This window comes from Elephas maximus, chromosome 4 (genome assembly GCF_024166365.1).
Source record: "Elephas maximus indicus isolate mEleMax1 chromosome 4, mEleMax1 primary haplotype, whole genome shotgun sequence".
Classification (NCBI taxonomy): domain Eukaryota; kingdom Metazoa; phylum Chordata; class Mammalia; order Proboscidea; family Elephantidae; genus Elephas; species Elephas maximus.
The window spans coordinates 142,540,089-142,559,508 of NC_064822.1; the positions used below are offsets into that span (position 1 = coordinate 142,540,089).

The 19,420-nt window shown below is 39.2% G+C and overlaps 1 protein-coding gene across 1 annotated transcript in view; it reads left to right on the forward strand.

Annotated features, from left to right (window-relative positions):
• Positions 1-19,420, forward strand: part of OTOGL (otogelin like) — a 344,392-nt gene that overhangs the window by 351 nt on the left and 324,621 nt on the right. The window lies entirely within an intron of this gene.

A 19,420-nucleotide genomic window follows, 5' to 3' on the forward strand; every position in this document is an offset into this window, starting at 1 on the left:
TAAATATATAATTGGAATACACATAGTTGATAATTGGCAGAAGCTATACATTGGCCTGTGGGGTGAGTGCCATCACGGTGGGGAAGGCTACCTGAAGCTTACGAAACGGCACCTCTCCCCATTTCCAAGATAGAGTAAATAAATAAATGGAGTACATAAAGAGCAATATTGCACAACTGGGGAAGGGGAATAGCAGAGATTAGGGCCATTCTTTTTTAAAATATAATTTTTATTTATTTTGTTGTTGTTGTAGAGGATATACCCACCAAAACATACACCAATTCAATAGTTTCTACATGTACTATTTAGTGACATTGATTACATTCTTCCAGTTGTGTAACCATTTTCATCCTCCTGAGTTGTTCCTCCCCATTAACATAAATTCCCTGCTATCTAAGGTTCCTATCTAATCTTTGCAGTTGCTGTTGACAATTTGATTCCGTGAAGATCTTAAAAGAGCATAACACTCAAGGCAGATATTTTTTACTAATTATTAAGCTAAACTATTTTTTTTTTTTTTTTGGTTTTAAGAAGACTTCAGGGGATATTTTTGGCTTAAGTTTTAAAAATTATCTCAGGGTAGTAGTTTCAGGGATTTATTCTACGCAAGAAGTCTGGAGTCCATGAAAATTTGAAATTCTGTTCTTCATTTCCCCCTCTTGATTAGAATTCTTCTATGGAATCTTTGAACAAAATGTTCAGTAATGGTAGCTGGGCACCATCCAGTACTTCTAGTCTCATGGCAAAGGAGGCAGTTGTTCATGGAGGCAATTAGCCACACATTCTATTTCCTCTTCCTATTCATGACTCTCCTTCCTCTGTTGTTCCAGGCAAATAAAGACCAATTGTTCTTTGGATGGTCACTTGTAAGTTTTTAAGACCCCACAATGACTTTTAAGACTACACAATGAACTAGGAGATAGAACAGAAGCCCTAAACATGTTATTAGGCCAATTAATTGGCATGTTCTGTGAAACCATGACCTAAACCTCCAAACTAAAAAAGCATATCCCATGAGGTTTGGTGTTACATAAGCAGCCTCAGCAGCTACTCTTTCTTTTTCTTTTTTGTAAGTATATCTATCACACTTTTTTTTTTTAATTTTTATTGTATTTTAAGCGAAAGTTTACAAATCAAGTTAGTCTCTCATACAAAAATTTATATACACCTTGCTATGTACTCCTCATTGCTCTCCCCCAATGAGATAGCACACTCCTTCTCTCCACGCTGTACTTCCGTGTCCATTCAACCAGCTTCTGTCCCCCTCGGCCTTCACATCCCCCCTCCAGACAGGAGCTGCCCATATAGTCTCATGTGTCTCCTTGATCTAATAGGCTCACTCTTCACCAGTATTATTTTCTATCTTATAGTCCAGTCCAATCCCTGTCTGAAGAGTTGGCTTTGGGAGTGGTTCCTGTCTTGGGCTAACAGGTCTGGGGACTATGACCTTCGGGGTCCTTCTAGTCTCAGACCATTAAGTCTGGTCTTTTTACAAAAGTTTGAGGTCTGCATCCCACTGTTCTCCTGCTCCTTCAGGGATTCTCTGTTGTGTTCCCTGTCATGGCAGTCATCGGTTGTAGCCAGACACCGTCTAGTTCTTCTGGTCTCAGGCTGATGTAGTCTCTGATTAATGTTGGCCCTTTCTTTCTCTTGGGCTAATAATTACCTTGTGTCTTTGGTGTTCTTCATTCTCCTTTGCTCTGTGTGGATTGAGACCAATTGATGCATCTTAGATGGCAGCATGCTAGCGTTTAAGACCCCGGACACCACTCTCCAAGGTGAGATGCAGAATGTTTTCTTAGATTTTATTATGCCAATTGACCTAGATGTCCCTTGAAACCACAGTCCCCAAACCCCCACCTCTCCTATGTTGGCCTTCAAAGCATTTTGTTTGTTCAGGAACCTTCTTTGCTTTTGGTTTAGTACAGTTGTTCTGACCTCTCCTCTATTGTGTGTTGTCTTTCCCTTCACCTAAATTAGTTCTTGTCTGCTGTCTAATTAGCGAGTCCCCCTTTCCCTTCCTCCCTCCTTCCCCACTCTCGTAACCATCAAAGAATATTTTCTTCTCTGTTTAAACTGTTTCTTGAGTTCTTATAATAGTGGTCTCATACAATATTTTTCCTTTTGCAACTGACTAATTTCATTCAGCATAATGCCTTCCATATTCTTCCATGTTATGAAATGTTTCACAGATTAGTTGTTCTTTATCGATGCATAGTATTCCATTGAATATACCATAATTTATTCATCCATTGATGGGCACCTTGGTTACTTTCATCTTCTTGCTATTGTAAACAGTGCTGCAATGAACATGGGTGTGCATACATCTGTTTGTGTAAAGACTATTTCTCTATGATATATTCCAAAGAGTGGGATTGCTGGATCAGATGGTAGTTCTTCTGGCTTTTTAAGGAAGCGCCAGATCGATTTCCAAAGTGGTTGTACCATTTTGCATTTCCACCAGCAGTGTATAAGTGTTCCAGTCTTTCCACAACCTCTCCAACATTTATTATTTTGTGTTTTTTGGATTAACGCCAACCTTGTTGGAGTGAGATGGAATCTCATTGTGGTTTTGATTTGCAATTCTCTAATGGCTAATGATCGTGAGCATTTCCTCATGTATCTGTTAGCTATCTGAATGTCTTCTTTAGTGAAGTTCGTGTTCATATCCTTTGCTCATCTTTTAATTGGGTTATTTGTCTTTTTTGTTGTTGAGTTTTTGCAGTAACATGTAGATTTTAGAGATCAGCCGCTGATTGGAAATGTCATGCTAAAAAAATTTTCCCAATCTGTAGGTAATCTTTTTACGCTTTTGGTGAAGTCTTTGGTTGAGAGTAGGTGTTTGACTTTTAGGAGCTCCCAGTTATCTAATTTCTCTTCTGGTGTTTGTACATTTCTAGTAATGTTTTGCACACTGTTTATGCCATGTATTAGGGCTCCTAGTGTTGTCCCTATTTTTTCTTCCTTGATCTTTATCATTTTAGATTTTATGTTTAGGTCTTTGATCCATTTTGAGTTAGTTTTTGTGCATGGTGTGAGGTATGGGTCTTGTTTCATTTTTTTGCAGATGGCTATTCAGTTATGCCAGCACCATTTATTAAAGATACTGTCTTTTCCCCATTTAACTGACTTGGGGCATTTGTCAAATATCAGCTGCCCATATGTGGATGGATTTATGTCTGGATTCGCAATTCTGTTCCATTGGTCTATGTGTCTGCTGTTGTACCAGTACCAGGTTGTTTTTTTTTAATTTTTATTAAGCTTCAAGTGAACATTTACCATTCCAATCAGTCTGTCACATGTAGGTTTACATACATCTTACTCCCTTCTCCCACTTGCTCTCCCCCTATTGAGTCAGCCCTTTCAGTCTCTCGTTTCGTGCCAATTTTGCCATCTTCCCTCTCTCTCTATCTTCCCATCCCCCCTCCAGTCAAGAGTTGCCAACACACTCTCCAGTGTCCACCTAATTTAATTGGCTCACTCTTCATCAGCATCTCTCTCCCCACCGCTGACCAGTCCTTTTCATGCCTGATGAGTTGTCTTTGGGGATGGTTCCTGTCCTGTGCCATCAGAAGTTCTGGGGAGCATTGTCTCTGGGGTTCCTCTAGTCACATTTATATCATTAGGTATGGTCTTTTTATGAGAATTTGGGGTCTGTATCGCATTGGCCTCCTGCTCCCTCAGGAGTTGTCTGTTGTGCTCCCTAGCAGGACAGACATCGATTGTGGCCGGGCACCAACTAGTTCTTCTGGTCTCAGGATAATGTAGGTCTCTGGTTCATGTGGCCCTTTCTGTCTCTTGGGTTCTTAGTTGTCATGTGGCCTTGGTGTTCTTCCTTTGCCTTTGCTCCAGGTGGGTTGAGACCAATTGATGTATCTTAGATGGCCGCTTGTTGGCATTTAGGACCCCAGGCGCCACAATTCAAAGTGGGATGCAGAATGTTTTCATAATAGCATTATTTTGCCTGTTGACTTAGAAGTCTTCTCAAACCATGTTCCCCAGACCCCAGCCCCTGCTTCGCTGACCTTTGAAGCTTTCATTTTATCCCGGAAACCTCTTTGCTTTTAGTCCAGTCCAATTAGGCTGACCTTCCTTGTATTGTGTGTTGTCTTTCCCTTCACCCAAAGCAGTTCTTATCTACTGATTGATCAATAAAAAAACCCTCTCCCTCCCTCCCTCCCTCCCCCCTTTGTAACCACAAAAGTATGTGTTCTTCTCTGTTTTTTCTATTTCTCAAGATCTTATAATAGTGGTCTTATACAATATTTGTCCTTTTGCCTCTGACTCATTTCGCTCAGCATAATGTCTTCCAGATTCCTCCATGTTATGAAATGTTTCACAGATTTGTCACTGTTCTTTATCGATGCGTAGTATTCCATTGTGTGAATATACCACAGTTTATTTACCCATTCATCCGTTGATGGACATCTTGGTTGCTTCCAGCTTTTTGCTATTGTAAACAGAGCTGCAATAAACATGGGTGTGCATATGTCTGTTTGTGTGAAGGCTCTTGTATCTCTAGGGTATATTCCGAGGAGTGGGATTTCTGGGTTGTATGGTAGTTCTATTTCTAACTGTTTCAGATAACGCCAGATGGATTTCCAAAGTGGTTGTACCATTTTACAATCCCACCAGCAGTGTATGAGAGTTCCAATCTCTCCGCAGCCTCTCCAACATTTATTATTTTGTGTTTTTTGGATTAATGCTAGTCTAGTTGGTGTGAGATGGAATCTCATTGTAGTTTTAATTTGCATTTCTCTAATGGCTAATGATCGGGAGCATTTTCTCATGTATCTGTTGGCTGCCTGAGTATCTTCTTTAGTGAAATGTGTGTTCATATCCTTTGCCCACTTCTTGATTGGGTTGCTTGTCTTTTTGTGGTTGAGTTTTGACAGAATCATGTAGATTTTAGAGATCAGGCGCTGGTCTGAGATGTCATAGCTGAATATTCTTTCCCAGTCTGTAGGTGGTCTTTTTACTTTTTTGGTGAAGTCTTTAGATGAGCATAGGTGTTTGATTTTTAGGAGCTCCCAGTTATCTGGTTTCTCTTCGTCATTTTTGGTAATGTTTTGTATTCTGTTTATGCCTTGAATTAGGGCTCCTAGGGTTGTCCCTATTTTTTCTTCCATGATCTTTATCGTTTTAGTCTTTATGTTTAGGTCTTTGATCCACTTGGAGTTAGTTTTTGTGCATGGTGTGAGGTATGGGTCCTGTTTCATTCTTTTGCAAATGGATATCCAGGTATGCCAGCACCATTTGGTAAAAAGACTATCATTTCCCCAATTTACTGACACTGGTCCTTTGTCAAATATCAGCTGCTCATACATGGATGGATTTATATCTGGGTTCTCAATTCTGTTCCATTGGTCTATGTGCCTGTTGTTGTACCAGTACCAGGCTGTTTTGACTACTGTAGCTGTATAATAGGTTCTGAAATCAGGTAGAGTGAGGCCTCCCACTTTCTTCTTCTTTTTCAGTAATGCTTTGCTTATCCGGGGGTTCTTTCCCTTCCATATGAAATTAGTGATTTTTTTCTCTATCCCCTTAAAATATGACATTGGTATTTGGATTGGAAGTGTGTTATATGTATAGATGGCTTTTGGTAGAATAGACATTTTTACTATGTTAAGTCTTCCTATCCATGAGCAGGGTATGTTCTTCCACTTAAGTATGTCCTTTTGAATTTCTTGTAGCAGAGTTTTATAGTTTTCTTTGTATAGGTCTTTTACATCCTTGGTAAGATTTATTCCTAGTATTTTATCTTCTTGGGGGCTACTGTGAATGGTATTGATTTGGTTATTTCCTCTTCGGTGTTCTTTTTGTTGATGTAGAGGAATCCAAGTGATTTTTGTATGTTTATTTTATAACCTGAGACTCTTCCAAACTCTTCTATTAGTTTCAGTAGTTTTCTGGAGGATTCCTTAGGGTTTTCCATGTATACGATCATGTCATCTGCAAATAGTGATAGCTTTACTTCCTCCTTGCCAATCTGGATACCCTTTATTTCTTTGTCTAGCCTAATTGCCCTGGCTAGGACTTCAAAACGATGTTAAATAAGAGTGGTGATAAAGGGCATCCTTGTCTGGTTCCCGTTCTCAGGGGAAATGCTTTCAGGTTCTCTCCATTTAGAGTGATATTGGCTGTTGGCTTTGCATATAAAAAAAAAAAAATTTAGATGCCCTTTATTATGTTGAGGAATTTACCTTCAATTCCTATTTTGGTAAGGGTTTTTATCATAAATGGGTGTTGAACTTTGTCAAATGCCTTTTCTGCATCTATTGATAAGATCATGTGGTTTTTATCTTTTGTTTTATTTATGTGATGGATTACATTAATGGTTTTTCTGATATTAAACCAGCCTTGCATACCTGGTATAAATCCCACTTGATCTGGGTGAATTATTTTTTTGATGTGTTGTTGGATTCTATTGGCTAGAATTTTGTTGAGGATTTTTGCATCTATGTTCATGAGGGATATAGGTCTAAAATTTTCTTTTTTTGTAATGTCTTTACCTGGTTTTGGTATCAGGGAGAGGGTAGCTTCATAGAATGAGTTGGGTAGTATTCCGTCTTGTTCTATGCTTTGAAATACCTTCAGTAGTAGTGGTGTTAAGTCTTCTCTGAAGGTTTGGTAGAACTCTGCAGTGAAGCCGTCTGGGCCAGGACTTTTTTTTGTTGGAAGTTTTTTGATTACCGTTTCAATCTCTTTTTTTGTTATGGGTCTATTTAGTTGTTCTACTTCTGAATGTGTTAGTTTAGGTAGGTAGTATTTTTCCAAGAATTTATCCATTTCTTCTAGGTTCTCAAATTTGTTAGAGTACAATTTTTCGTAGTAATCTGAAATGATTCTTTTAATTTCATTTGGCTCTGTTGTGATGTGGTCCTTCTCGTTTCTTATTCGGGTTATTTGTTTCCTTTCCTGTATTTCTTTAGTCAGTCTGGCCAATGGTTTATCAATTTTGTTAATTTTTTCAAAAAACTAGCTTTTGGCTTTGTTAATTTTTTCAATTGTTTTTCTGTTCTCTAATTCATTTAGTTCAGCTCTAATTTTTATTATTTGTTTTCTTCTGGTGCCTGATGGGTTCTTTTGTTGCTCACTTTCTATTTGTTCAAGTTGTCGGGACAGTTCTCTGATTTTGGCTCTTTCTTCTTTTTGTATGTGTGCATTTATCGATATAAATTGGCCTCTGAGCACTGCTTTTGCTGTGTCCGAGAGGTTTTGATAGGAAGTATTTTCATTCTCGTTGCTTTCTAAGAATTTCCTTATTCCCTCCTTGATGTCTTCTATAACCCAGTCTTTTTTCAGGAGGGTAGTGTTCATTTTCCAAGTATTTGATTTCTTTTCCCTAGTTTTTTTGTTATTGATTTCTAGCTTCATTGCCTTGTGGTCTGAGAAGATGCTTTGTAATATTTTGATGTTTTGGATTCTACCAAGATTTGTTTTGTGACCTAATATGTGGTCTATTCTAGAGAATGTTCCATGTGCACTAGAAAAAAAAGTATATTTTGCAGCAGTTGGGTGGAGAGTTCTGTATAAGTTTATGAGGTCAAGTTGGTTGATTTGTTGTAAGTAGGTCTTCCGTGTCTCTATTGAGCTTCTTACTGGATGTCCTGTCCTTCTCCGATAGTGGTGTGTTTAAGTCCCCTACTATAAATGTGGAGGTGTCTATCTCACTTTTCAATTCTGTTAAAATTTGATTTATGTATCTTGCAGCCCTGTCATTGGGTGTGTAAATATTTAATATGGTTATATCTTCCTGATCAGTTGTCCCTTTTATCATTATATAGTGTCCTTCTTTATCCTTTGTGGCGGATTTAAGTCTAAAGTCTATTTTGTCAGAAATTAATATTGCTACTCCTCTTCTTTTTTGCTTATTGTTTGCTTGATGTATTTTTTTCCATCCTTTGAGTTTTAGTTTGTTTGTGTCTCTAAGTCTAAGGTGTATCTCTTGTAGGCAGCATATAGATGGATCGTGTTTCTTTATCCAGTCCGTGACTCTCTGTCTCTTTATTGGTGCATTTAGTCCGTTTACATTCAGCGTAATTATTGATAAATACGTTTTTAGTGTTGTCATTTTGATGCCTTTTCATGTGTGTTGTTGGCCTTTTCATTTTTCCACATACTTTTTTGTGCTGAGGCGTTTTTCTTAGTAGATTGTGAGATCCTCATTTTCATAATGTTTAACTTTATGTTTGTTGAGTCATTACGTTTTTCTTGAGTTATGGAATTGATATTCCTTTTTGTGGTTACCTTATTATTTACCCCTATTTTTCTACGTAAAAAGCTAACTTGTATCGTTCTATATTGCCTTGTATCACTCTCCATCTGGCAGTTCAATGCCTCCTATATTTAGTCCCTCTTTTTGATTATTGTGATCGTTTATCTATTGATTTCCATGATTTCCTGTTATGTGTATTATTTTGTTTATCTATTTATTTTTTAGAATTAATCTTACTTTGTTTTTGTGCTTTCCGTATTTGAGTTGCGTTGATATCAGGACATTCTGTTTTGTGACCTTGTATAGTGCTGGTACCTGATATTATTGGTCATCAGGCCAAACCATCTCCTTAAGCATTTCTTGCAGTCTTGGTTTAGTTTTTGCAAATTCTCTAAACTTGTGTTTATTTGTAAATATCTTAATTTCTCCTTCATATTTCAGAGAGAATTTTGCTGGATATATGATCCTTGGTTGGCAGTTTTTCTCCTTCAGTGCTCTGTATACGTCGTCCCATTCCCTTCTTGCTTGCATGGTTTCTGCTGAGTAGTCTGAACTTATTCTTATTGATTCTCCCTTGAAGGAAACCTTTCTTTTCTCCCTGGCTGCTTTTAAAATTTTCTGTTTGTCTTTGGTTTTGGCAAGTTTGATGATAATATGTCTTGGTGTTTTTCTTTTTGGATCAAACTTAAATGGGGTTCGATGAGCATCTTGGATAGATATCCTTTCGTCTTTCATGATGTCAGGGAAGTTTTGTGTCAGGAGTTCTTCAACTATTTTGTCTGTGTTTTCTGTCCCCCCTCCCTGTTCTGGGACTCCAATCATTTGCAAGTTATCCTTCTTGATAGAGTCCCACATGATTCTTAGGGTTTCTTCATTTTTTTTAATTCTTTTATCTTGATTTTTTTTCACCTATGTTGGAGTTGATTCCCTGGTCCTCCAGAAGTCCCAGTCTACATTCTAATTGCTCGAGTCTGCTCCTCAGACTTTCTATTGCGTTGTCTAATTCTGTAATTTTATTGTGAATCTTTTGGATTTCTACATGCTGTCTCTCTATGGATTCTTGCAACTTATTAATTTTTCCACTATGTTCTTGAATAACCTTTTTGAGTTCTTCAACAGTTTTATCAGTGTGTTCCTTGGCTTTTTCTGCAGTTATCCTAATTTCATTTGTGATGTCTTGAAGCATTCTGTAAATTAGTTTTTTATATTCTGTATCTGATAATTCCAAGATTGTATCTTAATTTGGGAAAGGTTTTGATTCTTTTGTTTGGGGGGTTGGAGAAGCTGTCATGGTCTGTTTCTTTATGTGGTTTGATATGGACTGCTGTCTCCAAGCCATCACTGGGAAACTAGATTTTCCAGGTAATCAGCTAAAAAAAAAAATGCAGTCAGATCCCTATCTGAATTCTCCTTCTGGCTCAGGGTATTCGGATGTTAATGGAGCCACCTGGTGAGGGTGGGGGAGGGATCAGAGAGCTAGGAGTGTAGCACCACAGAATATAGAGATGATCCCTGCGTTCACGCTCCGCCCCCGTCCACCAGAATCCCGGCAGGACGGCTCCCTGGCTGGGACGCTACTCTCCCCGCTCCAAGATCAGTCAGTTTCTCCCGGGGATTTCTCCCTCCGGTGCGCTGCACCGCTCGCGCGAACTGAGTGGGCGTGGCCCTCACGAACAGCTGGGCCCGCCCCCGGGGTCTATTCAGGGGAATGCGCTAACACCCCACCCGCTCTCGCCAAGATCCCAGCGGGCCGGCTCCCCGGCTGGGACGCTGCTTTCCCCGCTCCTAGATCAGTCACTGCCTCCCGGGTGTTTCTCCCACCGGCTGTGCGGCTACGCCGCCCGCGCCAACCAGCTAGACTCCCTCCCGGGATGTGTTCGGCGGGGGGGTAGGGCTGGGCCCCTTGTCTGTGCCGTCTGCCCCCCTGGGCTCTGCCCCAGCCTGGGCTCCGAAGGTCACCTGCCTGGTACACTGGCTCTTAGTTCTGAAAACGATCGGTCTGCCCGTATTTGTTCATTCTCCGTCTCTAAGTCTGTGTTTGTTGTTCAGAGTTCGTAGATTGTTATATATGTGATTGATTCACTTGTTTTTCTGAGTCTTTGTTGCAAGAGGGATCCACGGTAGCGTCCACCTAGTCCGCCATCTTGGCCCCGCCTCCTACCAGGTTGTTTTGACTACTGTGGCGGTATAATAGGCTCTGAAATCAGGTAGAGTGAGGCTTCCCACTTTGTTGTTCTTTTTCAGTAATGCTTTACTTATCTGAGGCCTCTTTCCCTTCCATATGAAATTGGTGATTTGTTTCTCCATCTCATTAAAAAATGCCACTGGTATTTGGATTGGTATTGCACTGTATTTATAGATAGCTTTGGGCAGAATAGACATTTTTACAATATTGAGTCTTCCTATCCACGAGCAAGGTATGTTTTTCCACTTATGTAGATCTCTCTTGGTTTCTTACAGTAGTGTCTTGTTTTCTTTGTATAGGTCTTTTATGTCTGGTTAGATTTATTCCTAAGTATTTTATCTTCTTGGGGGCTATTGTAAATGGTATTGATTTGATGATTTCCTCTTTGACGCTCTCTTTGATGGCATAGGGGAATCCAACTGATTTATGTGTGTTTATCTTGTATCCTGATACTCTGCCTAACTCTTCTATTAGTTTCAGTAGTTACCTTGTGGATTCTTTAGGTTTTTCTGTGTATAAGATCATGTCATCTGCAAACAGAGATACTTTTACTTCTTTGCCAATTTGGATGCCCTTTATTTATCTAGCCTCATAGCTATGGCTAGGCCCTCCAGCACAGTGTTGAATAAGAGTGGTGAGAAAGGGCATCCTTGTCTGGTTTTTGTTTTCAGTGGGAATGGTTTCAGTCTCTCTCCATTTAGGATGATGTTGCTTCTTGGCTTTGTATAAATGCCCTTTACAATGCTGAGGAATTTTCCTTCTATTCCTATTTTGCTGAGAGTTTTTATCATGAATGGGTGTTGGGCTTTGTCAGATGCCTTTTCAGCATCCATTTATAAGATCATGTGGTTCTTGTCTTTTGTTTTATTTATACAATGGATTACATTGATTGTTTTTCTAATGTTGAGCCATCCCTGCATACCTGGTATGAATCCCACTTGGTTGTGGTGAATTATTTTTTTGATATGTTGTTGAATTCTGTTGGCTGGAATTTTGTTGAGGCTTTTTGCATCCAAATTCATGAGGGATATTGGTCTGTAATTTTATTTTTTTGTGGCATCTTTACCTTGTCTTGGTATCAGGGTTGTGCTGGCTTCATAGAATGAGCTTGGTAGTATTCCATCCTTTTCTATGCTCTGAAATACTTTTAGTAGTAGTGGTGTTAACTCTTCTCTGAATGTTCGGTAGACTTCTCCAGTGAAGCCGTCAGGGCCCGGGCTTTTCTTTTTTGGGAGTTTTTAAATTACTTTTTCAATCTCTTCTTTTGTTATGGTTTTATTTATTTGTTCTGCTTCTGTTTGTGTTAGTTTAGGTAGGTAGTGTGTTTCTAGAAATTTGTCCATTTTGTCTAGGCTTTCAAATTTGTTAGAGTACAACTTTTCGTAGTACTCTGTTATGATTCTTTTAATTTCAGTTGTGATATCGCCCGTCTCATTTCTTATTTGGGTTATTTGCTTCATCTCCTGTTTTTCTTCTGTCAGTTTGGCCAGTGGTTTATCGATTTTGTTAATCTCTTCAGATAACCAACTTTTGGTCTTGTTAACTCTTTCAATTGTTTTTCTGTTTTCTATTTCATTTAATTCTGCTCTAGTTTTTATTATTTGCTTTCTTCTGGTGCCTGCAGGTTTCTTTTTTTGCTCCTTCTGTTTGTTCAAGGTGTAGAGATTATTCTTTGATTCAAAGGTTCTGATAGGAAGAGTGTTCATTCTTGTGGGAGTCTATGAATTTTTTTGTTCCGTCCTTAATTTGTTGTATAATTCAGTCATTTTTGAGCTACGTGTTTTTCAGTTTCCATGTGTTTGATTTCTTTTCCCTGATTTTTCTGTTATTGACTTCACGTTTTTTGGCTTTATGGTCAGAGAAGATGCTTTGTAATATTTTGATGTTTGGATTCTGCTAAGGCTTGCTTTATGGCCTAATATGTGGTCTATTCTAGAGAATGTTCCATGTGCGTTGGAAAAGAAAGTATACTCGAATGCTATAGGGTGGAGTGTTCTGTATATGCGTATTAGGTCAAGTTGGTTGATTATATTGCATTTAGCTCTTCTGTGCCTTTATTGAGATTCTTTCTCGATGTTCTGTCCTTCACTGAAAGTGTGTGTTGAAGTCTCCCACTATTATTGTGGGAATGTCTGTCTAACTTTTCAGTGCTGCCAGAGTTTGTTTTATGTATCTTGAAGCCCTGTCATTGGGTGCATAAATATTTAATATGCTGATATCCTCCTGGTAGATTGTCCCTTTAATCATTATGTAGTGTCCTTCCTTATCCTTTGTGGTGGATTTAAGTTTGAAGTCTGTTTTGCCAGAAATTAGTATACCCATTTTTGCTCTTTTTTGATTGTTGTTTGCTTGGTATGTATTTTCCATCCCTTGTGTTTTAGTTTGTTTGTGTCTTGAAGTTTAAGGTGTGTCTCTTGTAGGCAGCTTTTAGTTGGATTGTGTTTTTTAATCCATTCTGTAATTCTCTGTCTCTTTACTGGTGCTTTTAGTCCATTTACATTCAGCATGATTATGGATAGGTAAGAGTTTAGTGCTAGCCTTTTGATGCCTTTTTTTGTGTGTTGTTGACAGTTTCCTTTTTCAACTTATTTTTTTGTGCTGAATAGGTTTTATTTGTAAATTGTGTGTTCCTCTTTTTCATTGTAGTTCATTTTGTGTTTGCTGAGTCCCTCTTTTTTTTTTAATTTTGATGTGTAGGGTTGTTTGTCGTCATTGTGGTTACCTTAATTTTTGTGTATTTTTCTGAGTTTAAACCTAATTCTTATCTCCCTATATCACCTTATTTCCTCTCCATATGGAAGATCTATGCCTACTTTATTTAGTCCCTCTTTATTGTTTTAATGTTGTTTTCTTTTACATAATAACATCACTGATTCCCATGTTTTGAGCCTTTTTTTATCTTGATATTTTTGTTATTTCTCTTTCTGGGTTGATATCTGGTTGCTCTGTCCTGTGTTCTATTGTTGGGTTTATATCTGATATTATTAATTTTCTAACCAGAGAATTCCCTTTAGTATTTCTTGTAGTTTTGGTTTGGTTTTTTGCAAATTCTCCAAGCTTCTGTTTATCTGGAAATGCCTTAATTTTGCCTTCATATTTGAGAGACAGTTTTGCTGGATGTATGATTCTTGGCTGGCAATTTTTCTTCTTCAGTGCTTTAAATATGGCATCCCATTGCCTTCTTGCCTGCATGGTTTCTGCCAAGTAGTTTGTACTTATTGATTCTCCTTTTTAGGTGACTTTTCGCTTATCCCTGGGCGCTCTTAAAATTTTCTCTATCTTTGGTTTTGGCAAGTTTGGTTATAATATGTCTTGGTGGCTTTCTTTTGGGATCTACCATGTATGGGGTCCAATGAGCATCTTGGTTAGATATCGTTTCATATTTCATGATGTCAGGGAAATTTTCCACCAACAAATCTTCAGCAATTCTCTCTGTATTTTCTATGGCTAGAGCTGTTACCAGGTATGTGAGCCTAGGAGTCCATTCGCTATTCTTGTATAGATTCAGCTTAGGTGTCCTGATAGTTGGTTACCTAGTGTTTGGTGTAGGCTCTCACCTACTGTCTTAGAGGAGCAGTGATGATTGGTGTATGCACAGATTTTTGGTAGCAGCATGGGGTTACACTCTGAGGAAGGCAGGGGGCTGACAATATTCCCCTGAGTGTCTGTGAGGAAGGCACCTCCCTGTTCTCTAGAGCTCTCTGGTGGGTAGGCTCTGCAGTTGTACCATAGGTACCCAGTGCTTTTACCTGTAAGAATTGGTAGGCACCACTTATCCTTTGAGTACTTTGATGCATGGCTAGGTGGCGTGGTTGGGGCCTCCAGTCTTCAGGCCCCTGCTCTGGGTAGGTGAAGGCCTTGTTTAATAGGCAGAGTGGTATCAAACATCCAAAACTTGCCTTTCCACGACATAGCTGAAACAGTTACAGTCAGGCCTCAAACAGCTCCACCCTTGCAATATAATAGCCAGATCCCATCTGGTGTAGTGGAGTGACCTGGATCCATGCAGGGATGAAAGACAAAGTCTGTGGATAGCTTGTGCCTGGACTGGAGCCACTTCTGCTCTGAGTTTCCAGATTAGGGGAGTCGGCAGCATATTTTTCCCCCATTTGTTAATTTGTTCCTTCTCCAAGGCCAGGAGAATGGCTCAGGCAGCACGGTAGGACCTATCTCAGGCCTAGGAAAATCAACTGTTAATGATGATGGCTGGGACAGAGGGAGGAGGGATCAGATAGATAGGAGAAAGTTCTTTCAAAAGGAGGAGCCGTTAGATCCACACAGTAAATTAGACAAAATCACTTATCTTGTGCTGAAAGCGCTGTTTTATCTCAGATTCCAGAGGCATGTGTAGCCTGTGTCCGCTGGCTGGACCCCCACCAATATCACCCCCAGGGTTTAGGGCTGTGTCCCACACTTGCCTTCTTTCCCTGAAGCTGCTGCGTCCTAAACACCAAGGCCTGCCCCACTGCAGACACGCCACAAGGTCAGGGGTGCACTGCTTTGCTTGCCTTCTTTTGCTGAAGCGGCTGTGTCTCCAAAAACTACCATCAGCCCCACCACAGTTGCACCAAGGAATTGGGGCTGAGGAGCTGCCTCAGGCTTGACAACTCCTTGCTGGTTCTGCACCATCACCCCCTCACCTGTCACTGAGTCCAATTTCTTAACTTTGCCTTTGATGCTCAGGGTTCCTAACTTGTCATATATATATATATATAGCAGTTCACTTGTTTTTTTGGGCCTTTGTTGTAAGAGGGATCATTGGAAGTGTCTGACTGCTCTGCCATCTTGGCCCTGCCTCCTATCACACGACATTTGCCAATTCAACTTTTTACAGGTGTACAACTTACAGCAATTAACAATAATTGGTTGTGCTACCCCTACCCTTAGTCAATCCAATATTATCATCACTGTTTACCCTCCCTTTCCCCCTCACTCCTACTCCTGGTAACCCACTAATAAACTTTCTTTTCTATACATCTGCCTTTTCTTGTCTTTATTTAAGTGAAGTCATACAATATTTGTCCTTTTGTGATTGACTTATTTCACTCAGCATAATGTCTTCCATCTCCATCCATATTGTAGCATTTATGAAGACTTAATTTGTCCTACTGACTGAGTAGTATTCCACTGTATATCTGTACCATGATTTGTTTATCCATTCATCTGCTGTTTCCACCTTACGGCTATCGTGAATAGTGTTGACATGAACATTGGTGTATAAGTCTCTGAGTCTCTGCTTTCAAGTCTTTTGGGTATTTACCTCGGAAGGGCCATTCTTAAAGACACACGTGATGCAGAGGTTATGGTCTCCATCATTTAATCCACTAGTCTGTCACCTATAAAAACCAGATGGACCCTGGAAGATGACTGTGGATTACTCAACCAAGAAGTAGCCCCAATTGCAGTTGCTGTGCCAGATGTAGCTTCTCAGCTGCAGTAGATTAATACAAATTTAGGTACATAATATCTGGTCACAAACCAAAAAAAAAAAAAAGAAACCAAACCCATTGCTGTTGAGTTATTCCAACTCATTGCCACCCTATAGGACAGAGTAGAGCTGCCCCATACACTTTCCAAGGAGCTCCTAGTGGATTTGAACTGCCGACCCTTTGGTTAGCAGACATAGTTCATAACCACTATGCCACGAGGATTTCCATATGGTCATAGGCCTGGTGAATATGTTCTATTTTATCCTTATGAGGAAGGAGGATAAGACAAAATTTACATTCATTTGTGGTGGACAACAGTGTAGATTTATGGTCTTATCCCAGGGCTATATTGGCTTTGTCATAACATGGTCCAAAGGGACCTGGATCATCTGGATATTCTGCTGAACGTCATCATTGTCCACCATATTGATGACATCAAGCTAATTAGACTGAAAGAACAAAAACCGGCAAGTGTATTGGAGGCCTTGGTAAGATTTATGTATTCCAGAGGGAGAGAGATAAACCCTATAAAGATTCAGGAGGCTCCTGCATCAATGAAGTTTTTAGAGTTCTAGTGGTCAGAATCATGCTGGGGCATCCACTCCAAAGTGAAAGACAAATTATTGCATGTGAACTACCTACCACTAAGAACAAAAGAATGTCCAATTCCTGCTTGACCCCTGTGGCTTCTGTAAGCATCATTGAAGTGAGGAAACAATAGGTCAAGGATGATGGAAGTTTCTACCTTGGGATAGATATTTCCCTGGTACTTAAATATATCATTGAGAACATTATACATTTCATGGATCATAATACACTTGAAAAACACAAGAGGAGAAGCAGATTGGAAGTAAGGAAAGCTCAGAGTAGAAAATGAATTCAGCTTTTATCTGAATCATAGTTTTTCTTCACATACATTTGCATATACTCTTTTAGAGTTCCCATTCTGTATACATATACTTAAAATAGACCTCTCTATCAATTTATCTCCTTTTATGCTATATTTTTCTTCAAAGCTGTTACCTGCAATGTACATTGTATTATTTAACACAGTTTCATATAGATACACATATAGATACACATATATGTGTATCATTGTCATTATGTGCCCTCGAGTCACTTCCAACTCATAGTGACCGTGTACAGCAGAACAAAAACCGCCCAGTGCTGTGCCATCCTCACAATTGTTGTTATGCTCGAGTCTATTGTTGCAGCCACTGTGTCACCCCATCTCATTGAGGGTCTTCCTCTTTTTTGTTGACCCTCTACTTTATCAAGTGTAATGCCTTTCTCCAAGCTCTGGCCCTTTCTGAAAACATGTCCAAAGTATGTGAGACAAAGTCTCACAATCCTTGCTTCTAATGAGCATTCTGGCTGTACTTCCTCCAAGACAGATTTGTTCCTTCTTTTGGCAGTCCATGGCATAGTCAATATTCTTCACCAACACCATAATTCAAAGGCATCAATTCTTCTTCAGTCTTCCTTATTCATTGTTTAACTTTCATGTGCATATGAGGTGATTGAAAACACCATGGCTTGTTTCAGGTGCACCTTGGTCCTTAAAGTGACATCTTTGCTTTTTTAACACTTTAAAGAGGTTTTTATGCAGCAGATATGCGTAATGCAATGCATCTTTTGATTTCTTGACTGCTGCTTCCATGGACGTTGATCATGGATCCAAGTAAAATGAAATCTTTGACAACTTCAGTGCTTTGTTCGTTTATCACAATATTGTTTATTGGTCCACTTGTGAGGATTTTTGTTTTCTTTATGTTGAGGCATAATCCATACTGAAGGCTGTGGTCTTTGGTCTTTATCAGTAAGTGCTTCGAGTCCTCTTCACTTTCAGCAAGCAAGGTTGTGTCATCTGCATATCACAGGTTGATGCCCTGTTCTTCTTCATATAGTCTGGCTTCTCTGATTGTTTGCTCAGTATACAGATTGAATAAGTATGATGAAAGGATATAACCATGACACACACCTTTCCTGACTTTAAATCATGCAGTATCCCCTTCTGTTTGAACGACTTCCTCTTGCTCTAAGTACAGGTTCCTCATGAGCACAGTTAACTGTTCTGGAATTCCCATTCTTTATAGTGTTATCCATAATTTGTTATGATCCACACAGTTGAATGTCTTTGCATACTCAACAAAACACAGGTAAGCGTATTTCTGGTGTTCTCTGCTTTCAGCCATAATCCATCTCACATCAGCAATGATATCCCTGGTTCCATGTCCTCTTCTAAATCTGGATTGAATTTCTGGCAGTTCCCTGTTGATGTGCTGCTGCAACTCCTTTTAAATGATCTTCATCAAAATTTTACTTGCATGTCATAGTAATGATATTGTTAAATAATTTCTGCATTCTGTTGAATAACTTTTCTTTGGAATGGATACACATATTGATCTCTTCCAGTTGGTTGGCCAGAGAGCTGTTTTCCAAATTTCTTGGCATAGATAAGTAAATTTTTCCAGCCATTTGCTGAAGCATCTTAATTGGTGTTCTGTCAATTCCTGGAGCCTTGTTTTTTGCCAGTGCCTTCAGTGTAGTTTAGACTTCTTCTTTCAGTACCCTCAGTTCTTGATCATATGCTACCTTCTGAAATGGTTGAATGTTAAGGAGTTCTTTTTGGTACAGTGATTCTGTGTATTCCTTCCATCTTCTTTTGATGCTTCCTGTGTTGTTCAATATTTTTCCCATAGAACCCTTCAAAATTGCAAGTTGAGGCTTGAATTTTTTCATCAGTTCTTTCAGCTTGAGAAATGCCGGGCATGTCCTTCCCTTTTGGTTTTCTATCTCCAGGTCTTTGCACATGTCATTATAATACTTTGACTTCTCTAGGTGCCCTTTGAAATCTTCTGTTCAGCTCTTTTACTTCATCATTTCTTCCTTTTGCTTTAGCAACTTACTGTGTTTTCAAGAGCAAGTTTCAGAGTCTCTTTTGACATCCATTTTGGTCTTTTCTTTCTTTCCTGTCTTTTTAATGACCTTTTGCTTTCTTTATGTATGCTGTCCTTGATGTCATTCCACAACTCTGGTCTTCAATCATTAGTGTTCAATGCATTAAATCTTTTCTTGAGATGGTCTCTAAATTCAGGTGGGATATACTCAAAATCATATTCTGGCTCTTGTGGAGTTGTTCTGATTTTCTTCAACTTGAACTTGCATATAAGGAATTGATGGTCTCTTTCACAGTTGGCTCCTAGCCTTGTGTGGACTGATGATATTGAGCTTTTCCATCATCTCTTTCCACAGATATAGTCAGTTTGATTCCTGTGTATGCCATGTGGTGAGGTCCACATGTATAGTTGCTGTTTGTGTTGGTGAAAAAACGTATTTGCAATGAAGAAGTCGTTGGTCTTGCAAAATTCTATCATGCGATTTCTGGCGTCGTTCTGATCACCAAGACCATGTTTTCCAACTACCGGCCATTCTTCTTTGTTTCTGACTTTCACATCCCAACCACCAGTAATTATCAATGAATCCTGATTCCATGTTCGATCAATTTCAGACTGCAGAAGTTGATAAAAATCTTCAATTTCTTCATCTTTGGCCTTAGTGGTTGGTGTGTAAATTTGAATAATCATC